The sequence below is a fragment of the Acinonyx jubatus genome, chromosome F2 (genome assembly GCF_027475565.1).
Source record: "Acinonyx jubatus isolate Ajub_Pintada_27869175 chromosome F2, VMU_Ajub_asm_v1.0, whole genome shotgun sequence".
In the NCBI taxonomy this organism is placed as follows: domain Eukaryota; kingdom Metazoa; phylum Chordata; class Mammalia; order Carnivora; family Felidae; genus Acinonyx; species Acinonyx jubatus.
The window spans coordinates 8,946,162-8,965,576 of record NC_069394.1 but is presented as its reverse complement, the minus strand read 5'-3'; the positions used below and the strand labels follow the sequence as shown (position 1 = coordinate 8,965,576).

The 19,415-nt window shown below is 52.6% G+C and overlaps 2 protein-coding genes across 9 annotated transcripts in view; one reads left to right on the top strand and one right to left on the bottom strand.

Moving 5' to 3' along the window:
* Window positions 1-19,415, top strand: part of TG (thyroglobulin) — a 253,423-nt gene that overhangs the window by 186,720 nt on the left and 47,288 nt on the right. The window lies entirely within an intron of this gene.
* Window positions 1-19,415, bottom strand: part of SLA (Src like adaptor) — an 89,231-nt gene that overhangs the window by 30,583 nt on the left and 39,233 nt on the right. The window contains exons 1-2 of one of the 4 annotated variants that reach the window (XM_053208451.1): window positions 6,781-7,217; window positions 4,811-5,071 (exon numbers count right to left, since the gene is read on the bottom strand). The gene's annotated coding sequence lies outside the window, so the exon portion shown is untranslated. Of the gene's footprint in view, window positions 1-4,810; window positions 5,516-6,780; window positions 7,218-19,415 lie in introns of those variants that run through there. The other 3 variants (XM_053208452.1, XM_053208450.1, XM_027063869.2) reach the window with 3 other exon arrangements.

The window sequence follows — 19,415 nt, the reverse complement described above, 5'->3', positions numbered from 1 at the left end:
CACAGATGCGGGGGTCCTACCCTCCGGGGTTCTTAGACGTTTCCTCTAGTGGGCCGTGGGCACTGGTCTTTCTCCAGAAACCCCAGGATATTTGCATGAGCTTCTAGGGATGAGAAACACTGAGCTACTCTTTTTTTTGTTTGTTTTTTTAAAACCTCCTCAGGAATCCTGCATTGCCCTTTAAGTGGATTATAATTGTAACAGTTACTTGTGTGATTGTTCAACAATGACCCTAAGTGCTGTAAAGACAGTGGCCAGATCTGATTTTACCCGTGGCTGGAACACAGTAGCTTCTCCATAAAACAGAACAGAATAGGTGGAGAGTAGAGGGACAGTGTGCCCAGGAGAGAGAGAGAGAGAGAGAGAGAAAGAGAATTAGTGGTGTGGTAGTAAATGTTTAACAATCAGTGATGGGCAGAGGGAGGACGATTCTGATCTGTAAGGGTTGCACACCTCTGGGGTGTAAATATTCCCACCATGGCTGATTTCCGGCTTGCAAGGTGACCTCCCCGGATGTGGAGTTAAGAAGAGGTGCGCACAGTGGGCCCTCACAAGCCAGGATGCACTGGCTCCAGGCACCGGTGGAAGGAATCGACTTTCTCCCAACAATCACCCGTATCCGGAACAGCTACCCAAAGACATCTCCGTCGCTTTCAAAGAAGAGACACTGATCTCCATGATGACCACCCACTACATGGAGGGTCTGAATCCAGTGTTTGAAGTACAGTGACTCATCTGATACCCCAAAGAGCCCACCATACGTCGTACAGATGAGGAAACAGAGTCTCAGAGAGGTTGAGTAAGGTGCTCAGGGGCACACAGCTCTTTCAGTGGCCGGGCCAGCTTTCAAACCCTGATTCTTTTTTTTTTTCCAATGTTTACTTATTTTTGAGAGAGACAGAGCGTGAGCTGGGGAAGGGGCAGAGAGAGAGGGAGACACAGAATCCAAAGCAGGTTCCAGGCTCCGAGCTGTCAGCACAGAGCCTGATGCGGGGCTCGAACCCACGGACCGCGAGATCATGACCTGAGCCGAAGTTGGCCGCTTAACCGACTGAGCCACCCAGGTGCCCCAAACCCTGATTCTTTTTACTACCAACCCTGATTCCTTCCACCACCCTCGTCCCAGCACTATACACTTTTAAATCAGCTAACAAACACCCTAAGAGCTAGGATTGCCGGGGGACGAGAGAAGGCACACAGGTCTGGGAGTCGGCACGTCCCCTGCCTGTGTCCTTCAAGGCCCCTTGCTTCCGACCACTGTGAAGCCACTGCTGCTCCTGGAAGAGCCGGCTGTCGGGCCCTTCCCTCACACCTCTGCCCCTCTGCTCCGAGCCCTGAGGTACCGAGGGGAACTTGGCGACTTTGCGTTAGAATCGCTTGGACGGGGGGGGGGGGGGGGGGGGGGGGGTGACTCCAGCACGGGCAGAGGGAGCATTAACCCATTTCTCCTCCCTAGTTTTTCCTCATGTTTACTTCCCGTACGTTATGGCTTTGGAACCCACAACGGGCCCGCTAGCCTCTCGGAGACGTGGGGTGAACCACCTTCCTTCTTCGGGTGTCGGCTTGCTCCCCTGTAAATAGCAGGTAGACCAGAGGGAGGGCTCCGTGTTCCTCACAGATCCGTGCTGTCTCCCCATGGGCGGAGCATATGGCAACCGGAGAAAATCCGGAGCCTACCGTGTGCCGAGGGAGGAAGGGTTTTACACGGACCCACCGGACCCCCACGACCGGTCTACGTAGGACGCATCACCGTCACGCCGCGCTTCGTAGAACTAGGGAAACTGAAGCCTGAGCATTTCTAGAACCTGTCAGAGGTCCGTTTGTAAGGGGTGGAGGTAGGATTTGAATCCAGGCGTCTGGCTCCCAAGCAGGGCTCTTAGCTGTGTGCTCGGAGGCATGAGGGAATGGACGGAGGGTCCTATAAAGCTGAATGCATCCTTTTTTTGTGAGGAGGTCGTGATGCTATTACCTTTTGACGTGCGGGAGGCACGTATGTAAAAGGTATTCTGTGGGTGGACCCATAGGTGTGTTGATAGAGCTGACCCCAAGAATTGGGTCCTGATGCTCTGGGTGCTTGGAGTTTGCATTCAGAGGGTGTTAAGTCCTAAGCGATTGTCCCCGTGACTCAGAGGCCTTGGCTGGGGGCGGGGGGGGGGAGGAGTGGGGAAGCTGGCAGGTCCATACATTGGGAGCAGGCACGGCCACCGCCCAGGGCAATGTGAGCATTCCACCGAACCACCGGTCTACCTGCACTCTTTGTCCTGGGCGGCACACACACCATTCCCTATTTGTTTCTTTAAGTGTGTGTTAGCCACCCCTGCCTCAGGCTGTGAACTTCCTGAGAGCAGGACCCGCGTCTAGTATATTCCTCGATGAAAAAACCTTTACCTACCAGGTGCCTGGCACAGAGGAAGCGCTTGCTCCATTCGGGTGAGTGACCGAAAGTATTGTCTGTAAAGTGCCTGGCAAGGTACAGGTGGGAGGGGCTGTACTTTTCCCACTTTCTTCTAAGGCTCTTTGGGTCTCTCCGCCTCTCCCCCTGCTGCACCCCAAGCCCTCCAGCCACGGACCCTGCTGCCTGGAGGGCGCCAGGGAGCAAAAGTATGACTTTGCAAAGCTGTTTGACAAGTTTCTGTCTGTAGCTCAGTTACCATAATGAAATAAGCCCCCTCCCTTGGCGGTTCTCAGATGGGAGGAAGTGGTTGGACCCAGTACTTACTTCTCCAGACGCCTGGGGAGGTGAGAGGGAGGAAGTCGGTCACATGGTGTGGCCTTGATGCATATTTATTAAGGGGAGGGAGGGCTGGAGGTACACCCAGGGCCCACCCTCAGCCCGCTGGTCTTGCCTGACTTGCCGTAAAGACTTAATGAGAATTTTCAGCTCTTAGCCTCTCTCGGAGCCGGGGGAAATAAGTTCTTCCTGAATGTCAAATGAAAACTTAAAAAACCAGCAGCGTCTATTAATGCAGGAAACTGATTAGGGTTCACCACAGTGGATGCTTCCTAAGTCTTTAAAAAAGACACCCTCCCCTCAGAAATACGCTGCCAGCTCTCAAAACTCAAGAGTGGTGAAGTTGGGTTTTTTTTTTTTCCTTTCTTTTTTAGAGAAATGATTTCAGTTTGCTGCAATTCAAACCTACCCGTGTCTGTTTCAGTTAATCACCTGGAGAAAGATGCAGAAATCAGCATTCAGAGAAATCAAGGAGTATCCTGCTTGGCTGCTCCTACTTAGTCCTTAGAGGGCCTATAATTTAGACTTCTTACAAACATGCAGGGCTTCTTTTTATGAGGAGGAAAGTAAGACTCAGAGAGGCAAAGTGACTGGTTCGGAGTCACACAGCTCATGGGCAGCTGACCCGGAATGTTGACGTAGGTACGGCTGATTCAGTCAGCGGTCTTCCATGGAACCCTTTCCTGCCCTGAGTCTAGATCTGTTTAAAGCACAGAAGTCTAAATAGATTTCTAGTCTGTTAAGTAGGTTTTTAATATTGTTCTCGTTATACTTCCAGAACACCTTAAGCACGCTTGAATAGCATTCTCCTGACTAGAGAAAGTCATTTGCAAAGGATTTTGCCAGAACTTTGATGAGGGCTTAGCTGCCCAGGTTTGAAAGCGCCATAGCCCGCCTTATAGGTTTGCAGCTCAGCGTCTCATAGCAAACCACAGAATGCCAATTTGCAGACTTTGGGATACATATCTCTTAAAACAAAGAACACCTGCCATAGTACGCACTTTGGTCCTTCATACACCTCCTGTAGCTGAGACCCTCTTCTTCCCCACCTCAGCCCTTGGAGCCCTTACAGCCTCTTGCCAGCTGTGTGACTTGTACGAATTACTCAACCTCTCTGAGCCTTGTCTCATTTGTCAAAAGCAAGTGATAATCATAATCTTGCGGGATTGTTCTGAGGACCGTAGGAAAATAGCTTTTCATGCAGTGCCCCTCCCCGGCCACTCAGTACGGTGGACGCCATTCCTTCGCCCCCACACGCATGGTTCCGATGTAGGATCTGAGGCCAAAGCCCAGGTCATCTGGCATTAGGCTCTCTGGATGTGTTGGCGCCTAAAAGAATACGGAATGTGCCGCTTTCCTCAGGGAATACTAGCGCTCCAAAATCTAATTCTCACATTCTATGTTTTTAGATGTTATATACCTCACATAATTGTTTTTCCTTAATCACACCCCTGCCCCCATACACACGCCACCCACTCTGATTGTTATTGGTTATCATTGGCATCTTCCCAAAGATCCACGCACCCAAGCCCTTAGAAGCACCTTGGTGAGCAGTCAGCCTACCTGGGCCCCGTCATCTTTGCATGTCATGACTCCACGTCGTTTGCATTTATTGAAAACCTACTCTGCGTCTCAAACTGGCCTGGGCACTTTGCATATGTTAGCTCATTTAACATGCCCCATACCTGTTGTATTGGGTACCATTATTCCCACTTTACAGCGGAGAAAACGAAGGCCTGGAGAGGTTTAGGGTCATACAGCTCGAAGACTGATGGCAAGCATCAGTTGCCTTAGTAAGAAGCCTGCTATGTGCCAGGCTGCTGGCCCTTAGCCAGAAAATGCCCTCCGGCAGGAGTGTCCCCGGCCCAAGATCCCCAGCCCCTCTTGCCGTCTGTAATTCTATATCACACGCCCACCAAACGGCTGCCAGGTGCCCGGCACTGTGTTAGGTGTCGGCCTCACTCTCCCTGTTTCTGCAGAGCACCCTTGTGTCTCCAGAAAGTCAGCGCCCCACCAGTTGTGCGTCTGAGGAGTCTGAGGTTTCTCCCCTCCCAGCCCCTGCCCTGTCCCCTAAGATACCTTCAGAAGCTGGGCATGGTCTCCCCTGGGAGCAGCTACGGAGCGACTGCCAGGAGCACCATCACCGCCTCTCCATCAGCTGCCGCTGCTCCCGCAGAGCGAGCAGGTGGCCAGGCCTCCGCGGGTGTAGAGAAGTCCAAGCTATCAAGAACGGTGGTTGCTAAAGCAGCCACACACTTCCTCTGCTAGAAATGAGGAAGGCGTGGGGCTTGCAGAAGGTCAGGTTCCTGTTTTCAGTAACCTCTCTGAGCAGGCTTCTCTCTGTAAGGATAGGGAAGACAGTGGCATTATTATTATTATCATCATCATCATCAACATCATCATCGCCATCATTTCAAAGCACTTGGGAACATATGCAGCTCGATTCTAGGGCCTGGGCCGTGCTCAGGCTTTCCGAGGCTGGCACCTTCTTCTCTAATTAAAAGGCAGAGGAGGCTGAGAGGCTGTTCTCACACATCCCTGGAGCCCACTGGGTCCGAGGAGGCTGGGGCTCAGGCCTGCAGCTTCTCCTTTCCTGGTTTCCCAGCTTCCCAGTGATTGCTGCTTCTTTTCTGTCCCTGCAAATGGGCCCTGGACCAGAGCTTCTGTTTAATTGGCAGGCTTTTGAAATAGTAGCCACCAATGCCTACTCCAGAAAGTAGCTACCCATCAGCCTTCCGGGGCAAGACACGCAGCCCCTTTGCTGTGCCATGACCAGAAGCAGTGAGAAAGGCAATGCAATGTAGTTAGCTTCCCACCCCACCTCCCCGCCCCGCGCCCCCCCCCCCCACCAGGTTCTAGATTAAAATTGACTAAGAAAACACGGTGACTGAGCGCAGTATGTGAGGCTTGGCTGGGTCCTGGATCGAGGGAAAAGACCTCGAAAGAACATTCTTGGGACGGAGGTGGCGGGGGAGGGAGGGTATTCACATAGACACTGCATTGTAGATAATATTGTGTCAGTGTTCATTTCCTTGGGTTTGATAGTGATGTGGTTATGTGAGAAAAACGTGCTGGTTCTCGGGAGATACTCCCTGCTGTATTTGGAGGTCAAGTGTCGTAATGTCTGCAACTTTAAAGTGGTTCGCTAAAAGAAAAAGAAAAAGAAAACACAAAAGCAGATAAATATAAAGAAAGAAGAAAACGAGAGAGGCCGAAAGCAAACGTGGAAAAATGTTAACGTTTGCTGGATCCAGGTGATGGGCATATGTGCCAATTTCAACTTTCTGATGGGTTAAAATTCAAATAATAATAATGACGATGATGATGATATATAGCTCCCTATTCATAGTATGTGAGTCGTAAGTGGGAAAACTCAGTCACATGGGGGCTAAGGACTTAGTGGCAGGACTTCCCTACTGGAGCTGGGAACACCAGATGACTGTATTGGGGCGACCCTCTGAGAGCCCCAGCCAACCCCCCCACCACGCTTCACAGAGACGCCAGAGCTGAGTGTCCAGTGACTTTCCCAGAATCACACGGCTGGTCCCCAGGCAGAGCCAGGGGCCAGTGTCCAGGGCTGGTGATGAGCCGCCCCAACCCAGCCCTCATTTAGAAACCTCGCTCCGTGTAGTTGTCAGAGCTCTCGAGAACATCAGGGCCGTTTCTAAATGAAAAAGGAACTCCGCACTAGATAGTTGCTTCCTTAGGCAAGTTGTGAAAATACCCACTGTCCACAGGGAACCCCAGGAAGGCACAAAGGAAATGGTGAGAAAGATTGAGAAGGGGAAGCACAGGCAGGCAGAAACATGCCAAAGTGGAGATTTCCCCCCCACCAGCTTCACACAGAGGAGTAGAAGAGGCTTGGACCGATTGTCAGAAGGCATGAGCTTTGTGGCAACCTAAAAAAAAATTACCGAGCATTTCCTGTGAAGGCGACACTGAGTGCATTCCCTCCTTCAGTCATTTATTCAATACAATTTTACCGGGCCTGTTCCAGGCTCTGGAATTCAGGCAGGTGCAAAACCCGACAGAACCCTCGCGGAGTTTACCTTCTCTGGGGAAGCCATGTGATAAAGACCCGAATACACCAACCATCAGTGGTGGGGACTGCCGAGAAAATGGAGCGGCCCGTGTGACAGAGGGGCCGGGGTGCGTCACTTCCCACAGGTGGTCAATGTCCATGGTCTGCCATTAGCTGAGACCCACAGGAGGAGACAGAGCCAGCTCGGGGCAAGGCCAGCCGTGAGCAGCACGAGGAGCCACTGGCTTGGACAGACTCCGGAGGGTTCGGGGAAGCTCCGAGCCTGATGGCAGAGGCAGGTGACAGACAGACGGCGGACCACAGAGGGGTCTCCATGAAAGCACACAGACCATGGACGGGAGGAGCCCCTACAGGAGGAGAGGCTCAGAATTTGGAGCCCCTGGGTTGTGGCCAGGGTCACAGTATCGGCTCTGCCTGTTCCCAGTGGGTAACTGGGTGACAGGGGCAGGGAGGGTGCGCCCCTCACTTCCCCCAGCTTTGGTGGTTCGTTATCTCCCTTTCCCTCCTGCGGTAACTGCCAGGAAACAAAGGCGGTTTGAGAACATGTCCCTAAAACTGCCACTGTGCTGCATGGAAGCCGAACCGTGGCTCTCGCAGCAGGTGTGGAGGAGGGGGAGCCCGGGGCCGGCATCAGCGAGAGCAGGGGTGAAACCAGGGCAGCCGTGCACCCATGTGTGATCCGGGCTAGCGACCCCGACTTGAGGCTCCTGTTTCCACTTTCCAGGAGGGTTCTCCGTCTCGGCATTGCGGACGTTCCGGCCAGACCCGTTCGCTGCTGGGTGTGTTAGTGGAGGGGAGAGGGCTTCCCTGGGTGCTGTAGGATGTCGAGCAGCATCCTGGCCTCCACTTACCTGATGCCGGCAGCACTGACCCTGCCAAAACATGCCAGGCATCGTCAGGCGGTGCCCTAGGGAACAGGCACCACGGGATCACAGCTGTCCCACGGAGGTACTGGAAGCGTTCAGGAAGTCAACCTGCGTGCCGTTCTCTCATGGATCACAAGCGCTGCCCAGCGGTCAGCGGTCGGTTCACATAGACCCAGTCCCGCGGCCGGCTGCCCACGATCCCTGCCGCCCTGTGGCGGAACGGTGGAATGCCACAGGGCCCCCTGTGGGGTGGCTTCTACCTGCCCTCCTTCTCCGCCATAATACAGGTGACCTGAGAGGCAGAGCAGGCGTGTGTCCGGGTCTGGGGTCCCCCGAGGCGCCCCGCAGCGGTGCGCGATGCGTGGGCCGCATCCGTAGAGAGGGGCTGGTTGGGTAGAGGGAGCAGGCAGGGCGGGGGGTTACAAGACAGGCACCATGTCGTGTGGCAGGTTCAGCAAGGATGTCCCTTCAGGGAGCTCACCGCCAACTGCCCTCATCCCCGTTGCTCCAGGCCCAGCACCACACAGGGTGCGTACCGGATACTTGGGGAATTGCCGAGTTCAGCCAACTTCTTGCGATTGCAAGGTCCTTATGCGTAAAACCCGCAGTGGGACCACAGACAGGGACGGGAGCCTCGGACGCAGCGTGAGTGAGGCTCCACCCCTCCCTGCACTCAAGGAATTCAGGGGCTAGCGGAAGAAGCAGACACACCGTCAAAACCCCGTGGAGGCAAAAGAAAGATGCCGACAGGGAGGGAGCCAGGAGAGGCCTGGACCCCTGGTTCCATGTGGGACCCTGGCAGCCAGGAGTGGCAGGACCAGATGGGATTCTACCCCAGCAGCCTGGTTTGGTGTTCAAGGTCACTGATGTTCCGTGTCAGCACAAGAAGCAAAGACATAAAAACACCGGGCAGGAGATGCCTCCACCCAGGACCTCAAGGATAAGTATAGGGTCAGCCCCAGCCAAGTGACAGCATGACAGGAGGCCACACGTTAGGGCTCAGAGAGACACTCAGGTCCATCTGTATAGAAAGCACCTGACTCCTGGAGGGGTTTGCCAGTTAATTAGCTATTAGGCCACAGGCCAACGGCCCCAGGCAGATCAGCAAGATGTCCTCATGGGTTGAGGATTGCTCAGTGAAGTGTGGCGCTGCAGTCACTGCCTCACTGAAATGCAACGTTCCACATGTTAACAACTAGCTTTACCCTCTTAACATTGTCCGGAGCCAGGTATTAATGTTCCCCACTTGGGGTGGGCTGGCAGGCCCTTCAGATTGCGGAGGGCCTCTAGGTTCTAGAAAGTTAAGCCGGCTGAGCAACGCGTGGCCGTGGCCAGAGCGCGATGGGAAAGCCCCACGGTTGACAGCTTCGTCCAGCATGATCAGTTTCCTGGTTCTGCTCAAAACTGTGTTCCCTTCTGTCCCCATCAGTGTTGGAAAGGCTAGAAGATGAGAAAGGAGACCTCAGGAACTCATAAGCTCCCTCTCAGTGGAGATGGTCAAGTGTAGGCTGGCCCACTTAGTAGGGAAGTTACATGAGCATATTCCCAATGGAAGGCGTTGTGCTGGACGCCATGAAACTGTAGAAGGGATTCTCGTATTTAAAAGGGTGAAACCAGATGAACTTCAAGATCCCACGCAAACTAGAAGTTCTCTGAGAGCCAAGTTTATGCCCCTTCTGTAGCTGGATAAGCAACTCAGTCAGTCAGTCAGTCAGTCAGTCAGCAAATATTTGTCGAGCACCTTCTGTGTGTTAGGCACTGCTCTAGGAGCTGAGTTAGAGATGTGAACAGTTGATGGCATAGAAATCACCCAAGGGAAAGGGGACAGTAAGGGGAACTCGCACCTTGGGAGAGAACTTTGAAATGAGCCCAGAATGACACCAACATGAAGATCAGGAGGAAGGACAGTTGGGGGAAGCACCGGGCAGGGAGTGTGTGTGTGGCGTTCAAGGAGCAGGAAGAAGAGAAAGGGAATTAACATGGGGGGGGGGGTGGTTAGTGGCAAAGAGACTCGGATCTTGTTTATGGCGCCTGTTTATTCTTCCTGAGTGGTCTGTATGTCCAGACTTTGCCGGAAGAGACCAAGGTTCCTAGGGTTTAACTTACTTGCCCTACAGTCCCCAGCTGATAAGGGACACCACCCAGGTCCAGCTCGACAGGCTATGGAGGTGAGCTCACTGTCACTATTCTGTTGGCCTTGCAGAGGGGCTTCCCGCCCCCCTCCCCCGGCCCCCGGCTTCCCTCACACTGTTCCAGCCCTGTGTCCTCCTCAGGCACCTGCTGAAGATTCCTGCTTCCCACAGGACCAACGTCATCCCTTTTCCTGGCACTCAGTGCTCCTCGCCGTTTGTTCTCTACCCTCCCTCCCACGGCAGCATCACCATTCAAGGCCTCCACGCCCCCTGCACTGTAAGAACCTGATGTTCCCCTCTACGCTTCAGACAGGCCCCCGCCTCTTCACCATGTACTTCGCCACTGCCCTTCCCCAACCTGTGTGGGACGCCCCCCCTCCCCCGCCCCTGCAAGACCCATCCCAGAGCTCACCTTGTTCATACATATTTCCAGACCCCCCCCCCCCGCCCCCAACCAAAGGTAATTGCTCCCTCCTCAGAACACCCCTTGGAGTTGTACCTGCTCACGGGAATAAGGACACGTGAATATGGGAGTCATGAGCAAGAGAAGGGGCGTTCAAGATATTTGAGAGCCGTGTGCCCGCGCACAGGTATTACTAATCCCACTGCCTTTCTAGGTCTCAGGGTCCGCAGGAAAATGTGTACAGACTACCTAGCACGGCACGAGGCACGCATACGAATGTCTCCCTTTCCCTTAAAGTGGAGCCTATGCTTGGGAAGGCAGGTGCATGTGTAACATGTGACCTTGGCCCGCCCCCAAAGCGATGACCCATAATCACCTCTCATTAAATGAATAAATGAAGGCTATGCACCTGCCTTCTGAACAAAGCACCTAATTGTGAATATTGGGTCTTCACCTCGGGGGAAGACGGTAAGCCAACCATGGACATCATCTGGGAGAGATCAGACCCTATTGTTTCTCCAGAGATGGCAGTTGCTTTTATTTCTGGAACCATCTCCAAAGCTGGAGAAGTGGTCCATCTCGATGGGCTGAATTCTACAGATGGAGTGAGGCCTGCGTGGCCTCGGAGTCCGTGTGTTTCCCGGAGAGGCCTCTTGACTTGACAGCCTTCTTAGGGAAGAGAAAAGTGAAAGCTTTGTTCTCACCGTGCTTCTCTGCTGGGACGAGTTGCACAAACGTGTTGATTCACTAAAGTTGTTCTCTTTGGTCATTGCTCAACCTAGCCCTCCAGTCCCGCCTCGGGGGAGACGGTACCACTTCCCAGCTCTGTGGAGGGTTGATAAAGAGGCCAATGGATTGCTCAGAGCTCAGGAAGTTCAGTCTTTGCAGCTTGGCCTTCTTTACAAAGTTCCTCTAGGTGCACCGATGTGCAAACCCTTTTATTTCCTAGATCTAACTCGGTCACTCGCTTATTTAGGTGAGTAATATATTAAATGAATGTTAACCTCGGGTCAGCCATGAGGCTAAGCTCTAGGGGGACAAGGGTGATGGTGACATATGTCCTGCCATCCAGTAGCTCAGCATGAGTCAAATAGGGGCCGGGAATGAACCACGATGCCAGGGCAGCGTGATGGCGATGACAGAGATGAGGGAACCCAGCGGGAATGGCTGGGGTTTGCAGGCAAGCCAAAGGCTTGACAGAGGGGTGACTTTCAGCTAAACCTTGAACATGAGAGTTGTCCATCAAAAGTAGACATTTGGTGGTACAGCCGGGATGTTCATTTTGTGCCTTCTCTCTCTCTCTCTCTCTCTTTTTTCACTATGAGATGACTTCAGTTACATCTTTTTTGGAGTTGGAAGCGACTTCCGTATCGTTCGCTCATCTGTCATACTGCCTCCTGTGACCTCCTTGCAGCTGGGACAGGCTGACAAATGGCTTCTCCTCAGATCAGCTCGGTCTCAGTCCTGTTTTGCCCCAGCCTTCCATAGCCCCCCCAGCATCCTTAAGGAGCACTGTGTGGACTCCTCATCCGGTCCTGCCCCAACTTGCCTTCCCAGCTACCTGCCTCTTTCTCTAGTCGCCTGGACAGGCTCTTCCGGGTTTTGCCTCTGAGTTTACTCCTGTTGTTCCACTGACCTAGAATGGCTTTCCCCTCACTTTAGGATCTGCCAGAATCAGGGATGAGTCTCCTGTTGGGGCCCCAGCCAACGCTTTGATCCTTTTATCTTACGGAGTCAGAGGCTGGTCAAAGGGCCTGTGTTCCCTTCACTCCCTGCAAAAGGTGGGGCCAGGCCACGTCTCCCCTGCTCTTGTCCTCTGCCCAGAAGTGGGATTCTTTGATTATACAAATGGTCGGGGCCCCAGACTGGCTCATGCCATTTGGCATTGGCGGGGAAGAGGGATGACGACATCTTTGGTACTGTTTGCCTGTAGCTGAGCCTCGACCGGTAGCTATCCCAGAGGCAAGAAGTTTGCCGATCGTTATTGTTCCTAGGAGCAGAGCAGACACTGTGGGTCTATGGTGACGTCCCAGCTGGACTCTCTTGTCCTCAGCCCACTTAGAAAAGGGCCTCTTCCCGTTTTCTAGTATGATCGTCTCCAAACTTTCGGTCATGCACCCAGACAGTAAGAGTTTTGAGTAAGCACCGCCATATATGCCCATTTAGTCATGAATTATATATGCAGATGACGCTGCTAATATACACGTTATAAACGGAAAAATAGGTGCGAAGTGTAAGATTAGTTAAATAATATATTCTGGAATTTTCTTTTGGTGCCCCAGCGGACTGGCTTGTGCACTTCCTTTGGGAGACCAGGACTCTAACAGAAACATAAAGGAGACAGGCATCGTTTCTGAGCAAAGAGAGATCTTAACAAGGAATTTTGAAAGGCCACATGTTATCTTTGCCCGTGCAAATATACAGTCCGGCTTCTGGGAGGGGCACCGAGGTCCTTGTGAGCTCTGCTCAAGAACAAAGGCCCGTGGGAGTCTTCCCATGAGAGGGAAGAGTCGGTCGTGCTGCTGCTGGGTGGAGTCAGGCCCCAGGAAGAGAAGTTTTTCAAGGGTCTCTCCTAGAACACCCTCATTTTCCCATCTCCATGCTGGTCTGACTTTCAAACACTATAGGTTCCATGAAGGCAGGGAGCCACCTGTCTTGTCAGTGATCAGCACCTGGGACTAGCATCTTCCATAGCCAGAGCAACCTTTACCTATTACTAGAAGGAAGTAAGTGGAGAGGGGAGGGAAAACCGGAGGGAAGGACAGAGGGAGCAGGTGTAACATAAAAATAATTTTAAAAAACCCCTCCCCTCCCTTACAACTTCCTTAAGGCCTTAATCACTCCGATTCCCGGCAGCATCTGCCGTACAAAGGGGGCCAGGCGTGGAATTATCCTGATAATAGACTCACAGCATCCGAGCCGTCTGCGTCCCCGGGGAACAGCCGAAATAGCTGGCCGGACATTCAGTGATAAGGCCTCTGCGATTAGCCTCCCCTCGAGAACTGAGTGAGGCCCCTCCACTGCCCTGCCCTGGCAGTTTCATCTCCAAAAACATAACAGTAACGAAACTGGCCCAGCCGCCTCTGAATGTGCCTTACTAGCCCCCCAGTGAGGTTAAGATCCGTGACAGAATGATGATGGCTTCCCCTAGCGTCCCCTCCAACGCTCTCATCCTGTGACGCCTTAACGCCTCTGTGCGATGCGCTTTTGTACTCACGACAAGATCCTGCTGCCGTCATCTAAAGCCGAGCAAGCTCGGAGCCGGCCGTGATGTAATTTACGGCAGTGTCATCCATTCATCGGCGCCTGGACGCGTGTGAAATTGTTAGCCGGCATCTACTTCATTGTCCGCTGAGCCACGACTAATTACATGCAGCGGCGTGCGTTGGATGAGGAGGACAGGGAGGGACAGGCGAGCTCGGTGGCTTAAAATATCCTTGGCCGAAGCGAAATTCAACCCCAGAAGGCTTCTTTCAACTGGAGAATATTTCTCTAGTTTTCACTTTAGTTGGAGTAGCAATACCATTATAAATAACAACTACACTCCGGATAGTGCTTTAGCTCACTTCATTTTTGGAAGAACTCTTTTGAAATGTCAATTATGAGCTTAATGATTCTTTCTTTTTTTTTTTTTAAGTTTATGTATTTTGAGAGAGAGCAAGTGGGGGAGGGGAAGAGACAGAGGGGGAGAGAGAGAGAATCCCAAGCAGGCTCCACGTGGCCAGCACAGAGCCTGATGCGGGGCTCGAACCCACAAAACCACGACAGCATGACCTGAGCCAAAACCAAGAGTCGGTCACTTAACCGACTGAGCCACCCGGGAGCCCCAGTAATTGCTTCTACTTATAAGAAACCTAACGTATATAACACTTCACATGTTGTCTCATGAATTCACCCCAACAAATGAATGAGGCGAATCCTCTCCTTGCCCTCATTTTGCATGAAGGAAACTGAGGCCCAGGGAACTTAAATCACTTTTCTAAAGACACACAGTGGTGAGTAAGAAGGATTGCTGGACTTGAGCTTGGACTCGCGGACCCCATGGCCCGTGCTCTGGATGTTACACCTTGAGACCCAATATGCCCATTTTACAGATGGGGAAACCAAGACCCAGAGAGTAAGGCCACTTGCCAAGTTGTCAATGCAAGATTCGATACGATTTCTCCAATCCCAATGCCCATGTTCTGTGCAGTTTTTCTATAGCTCTAATAATTTCTATCTGTTTCCACCTGACACATCAGAAGGGGGTGATGTTGGAAATAATGTGAAATGGACTCCAGGAGCTCAGCAGGAGCAGGACCTCAGAGGCTTTGCCTCTTCAGCTCATAGAGGTGCATCAACACCTTAGCCAGAGTCCCCTGGGAGTGCCTGCCTGGGAAGGTTTGGGGAGTCGGTCTCCTTGAATTGAGGGCCCAGGGGCTGTCAGGGCCACCCTGTGTTCAGGGTGGGGGCTGGGCTCACACCTCACACCCCGCTGGGGCTAATACAAGGCAAAGAAGTAGCCACCACAGTGGAAAAGGCTGAGCCCATCCAAACGCAGGAGGCCTCAAGGGGCAGGGTTGGCGCGTGAGGCTCGGGCCTGAAGATACTGACACCAGGACAGGCCAGGCCCGAGGGTCTCAGTCCAACTAGTCAAGCAGACACAGTTTCCCCTCAGGAACCCCAAAGAGCGTGTCCACCGTGACCTCTCCGGTGTGGATGTTGGGTGGGAGCCCCGGACAGCCCGCTTAACCTGCAGCCCATTGCCCCCCACCGCTGTGGCCGGCTCAAGGATTCCAACCTGGAACCCGGTTCCAGCAACCTCTAGCTGAATCCCCGGGGGCTCCCTGACTCCTCCCTTTGCACATGGCACACGGGAAGGCCTGTCTAGGCCGGTGCCTGGCCTCCTGGTCTTGCTTTTTGTCCAGGTGCCCCTTCTGACAAACACCCCTCCGGGGAGGGGCGAGTACCAGGCCTGTCTCCTTTCTGCTCTTCTCCCACTCTCTGCTTCAATCACCGCTGATGCCATCCGGGCAGCCCAGGTCACGCCCTTTGTGTGCTGTCCTCTGAGGGGCCTCCCTGACCCCCTCGGGCCCAGGAGTCAACCACTTCCTCTCCTGCACTCTCAAGGCCACGGGTGTTCACCAGAACCTCAGACCACACACGCACTGCACGTCTCTAGGGCAGGTGTCCTGAACCCTTTGTCCTGGTCGGGAGCCGGCCAGTGGCATTTGCTGAAGGAAAGGAAGGGAGAAGAAAGTAAAGGAAGGGAGAAATGGAGAGAGGGAGGCAGTCCGGAGGGGAATGGGAGGAAAAGAGTCACTGGACATGACTTTCTCACTTCCAGAAGTCTTTGCTAGGTTGCACAATCTTCCGGACCCTCCTGTTTCTTGGGGCGGAATTCATACATCATGGCTGGCTGCAGGAGTCAAACCCAGCAGGGAAAACAAGTGACTCAGGAAAATTGAGGAGGCCAGGCTTCCATGCTGGGCCAGCTTTCTCCCAGCACAGGCACCAGCGGGGTCACCTCCCTAAACCTCTGTCCTTCCACCTTGACCTCAGGTACAAGGATACAGTGCTGGGCAAGGAGCTGCCCTTGGTGCCATGCGCGTGTCAACCCCACCGGCCCGCACGACAAACCTAAGAGGTGTGGACAAAATCCCGCCTTTGCGAAACGAATTCGGTGAGGTGAATCGATTTGCCCGAAATGACAAGGCCACTACGTGGCAGAGCGGGGATTCGAACGCAAGTCTTTCTGGTTTCTAAATCCATGTCCTTGCCCGCTTTTCTACACTGGGAGTTGTTTCCAAGGTTTCAGCGTAGTGAGAGGTGGTCTCGAGTTGGTGTCGCAGGTGTCGTGCAGCTCGTATCCACAGAACTAACATTGGTAGAAGCAGAGGAAGCTGGGCAGAGCTGCTCACACGGTGCCTTTCTTGTACCCCTCGCAACAGGTCTGTGAGGCAGGTGCTCTGTAGCTCAGGGACTGAGGTGTAGAGATGTAATTTGTTCAAAGCCAAAGAATAAGAAGGTGGTAAAGTCACAGTTCAACTCCAAGCTGTGAGGCTCCCCGCCTCGGCGCCGCTCTCTCCCCGTCATCCCACTCAGCCTGCCAGCCGACCGTCCGGCCATTCATTCCAGTCCCATCCTGCTGGATCCATGTCTAGGGGAGGCCTCCAGTGCACACGCTCCGTGTTAGACTCCGGGGGTGAAGGACTAGCCATCCCAACCTCTGCCGTCAGAAGTGCGTCTTCGGGAGGCGCCAGTGCCCAGTAGTTTACTGAGAGCCTGCAGAGTGCCGTGCACCGTTTTCGGCACCAAGGATGCAAAGACAAATGATTCGGTGGCATTCCTAAAAGGCTCTCTGCAACCCCCTGGGCAAGAGCCTTTCCTGACTCTCCGTCGCTGTCCTATAAGCTATGGTTGACCACCCTCAGAAATTCGTCTCTTGCTTGGGCTGGATTCCTCTCAAATTTACTCCTCATTACGCCTCCATGCAAATGCCCCTTTTCACTCAGGAGAAAAAATAGGCTCATCCATCTATCCGTCTGTCCATCTGTCCGTCCATCCATCCATCCATCCATCCCTCTGTCCATCTGTCCATCTGTCCATCTGTCCACCCGTCCATCTGTCCACCCGTCCTTCCATCCATCCATATATCCATCCGTCCATCTGTCCATCCGTCCATCCATCTGTCCATCCATCCATTCATCCATCCCCTCACTCATAGTCACTGGCTCACTAATTCAAAACCTACTTATCTGGGTCCCAGGCCCTGTTCTGGGGGTGCCGGGATACTTGGGACCCATTTCCTTTCTTCTCTAGCTCATGTGGTTAATCAGTCCCCTGAACCCATCTGCCATCTGACACCCCTCCCCTAGAGTGGCTGTCTATTTCAAGAAAGTCTGGCGTGTATGTGTGTGTGGTTGTATGTCTGTGTATACCCAAGTGTGTGTCTGTGTGTATATGTGCGTTTCTGTCCGCGACTGTGCGTGTTCCCGAGTGTGTGTGTCTGGTGTGACAGTATGTGTGAATGTGTCTTTGTGTGTGTGTAATCCTCCAGGGCCCACGCGTTCCCTCTCTTCTACCCCGTGCGCTGGCCCAGCTGGTCCCCAAAACAAAGCTACAGGAAGACATAGAAAGAAACATCCGGCACTTTTGCAAGCTCTCATTACAAAATTATTTTTAAAAAGCCACCTATACCCAACGCGCACGGGTGAATTGCTGATTGAGGATGGACGGAGAGCGTCCCTGCATTCTAAACGCCTTGGAAATAAGGGGCCTGTCATTGCCTCAGCCATCACGCAGAGTGTCCCTTTTAAAGGGTGATAGCTTTGCCTGGGAAACCAGTACTTTTCAGTGGCAAGCATTTAAATGGTTTCTGACAGCCAGAAGGTGACTGAGGCAATTAGGTGTAATGTTTGTGACAGACAGAAAAAGGCATTTTGGCAAGGCTGCAGGAACCTGGAGGAAAAAACACAACAGGAGAGCAAGCTCTGATCTGAAGGGCAGAGCCACGGCCCGGCTCCTCCCCCTTCCCAAGCTGAAGAAGTGTCTGCGAGGTGTCCCCTCGGAGGGCTCTCCCGACAAACGCCCAGGCGAGGCCTCCACAGGTAAAAGGGACAGGTGTATGGCCGAGCCACATTGGAGGCCAGTGTTTGCCACGGAGGCTGGAGAAGGAAGGAAGAGTCCAGAAATCCGCCTTCATCCCCGTTCCCTCTGGCAGATGGATGCTGGTGGAGCGGTGGCTGTGGAGACAAACAGCCCGGATCCAGCTCCCGACAGCGTGGACACAGTCAGTGGGGAATCGAAGTTTGCAAATAAAATACACCAAGGTACAGCCTCCCTGCAGGGCAGTTTGGCAGCTCATCGTGAAAAACCAAAAGCGTTTTCAAAATATTTCTATGCAGAATGCAGAGCGGGGCCCCTGGGCCTTGAGTTAAGTGGTGGTTTCTTAGCTATGACGCCGAAGGTACCAGCGGCAAAGAAAAATAGCTGACGCTGCGCTTCATCAATGATAAAAATTCTGAGCTACAAAAGCTACCATTAAGAAACTGGAAAAGACTGGGGCCCCTGGGTAGCTCGGTCGGTAAAGCGCCCGACCCTTGGTTTCGGCTCAAGGTCACGATCTTGCCATCATGAGATTAAGCCCCGTGTCAGGCGCTGTGCTGACAGCTCAGAGCCTGGAACCTGCTTCAGGTTCTGTGTCTCCCCCTCTCTCTGCCCCTCCCCTGCTTACGCCCTCTCTCTCTGTCTGTCTGTCTCTCTCTCGAACATAAAATGAACATTAAAAAGTTTAAAAAATAAAAACAAAAAAAGAAAGTGGAAAAGACAGAATGGGAGAAAACATTTGCAAATCATCTATTCGACAAGGGACCTGTATCTGGAATATACGAAGAACACTTCTAACTGAATAAGAGAAAGACAAATAAACCCATTTAAAAATGGGCCAAGGGGCTAAATAGATATGTCTCCAAAGATGTCCAAATGGCCCATAAGCACATGGAAAGATACTCAACGTCATCAGACACTAGGGAAGTGAAAATCAAAACCACAACGAAATACCACTTTATACCCGCTAGGACTGTTGGACTACTAATAACTTTTTGAGACGATAAGAACTGGCGAGGATGTGGGGAAGTTGGAGCATTCACACACTGCTTGTGGGGGTATAAAATGGTGCAACTGCTTTAGGAAACATTTCGGCAGCTTCTCAGGAGGTCGAAATAGGGGAAGCAAGTAACCCTGCAATTCTACCCCTAGGTACACAACTGAGAGAACTGAAAACACACACACACACACACACACACACCTGAACATGTGTATTCATAGCAGCATTATTTAGAATCACCAGAAAGTGTAAACAACCCAAATGTCCTCCGGCGGATGCAAAGATAAGCTAAATAGGGTAGACGTCTACCATAGAATATGATTCAGCAATAAAACGGAACAAAGTTGTGCTACGTGGATGAAGTGGAAGGATCCAGACACAAAAGGCCACATGTTGCGCGATTCCATTTTTATGAAATGTTCAGAACAGGCAAGTCTGCCGAGACAGAAAGTGGATTAGTGGTTGCCTGGGGCTGGGTGTGAGGGTGGCACTGGGGAACGACAGCTAATGGGTTCATGGTTTCTTTGTGGGACGATGAACAGATTCTAAAATTAGATCCTGGTGATGCTTGCATGACTCTGTGAATATAGCTAGAAACCGCTGAACTGTTTGCTTTGAGTGAGCGAACTGCACGATACGTAAGTTACATCTCAA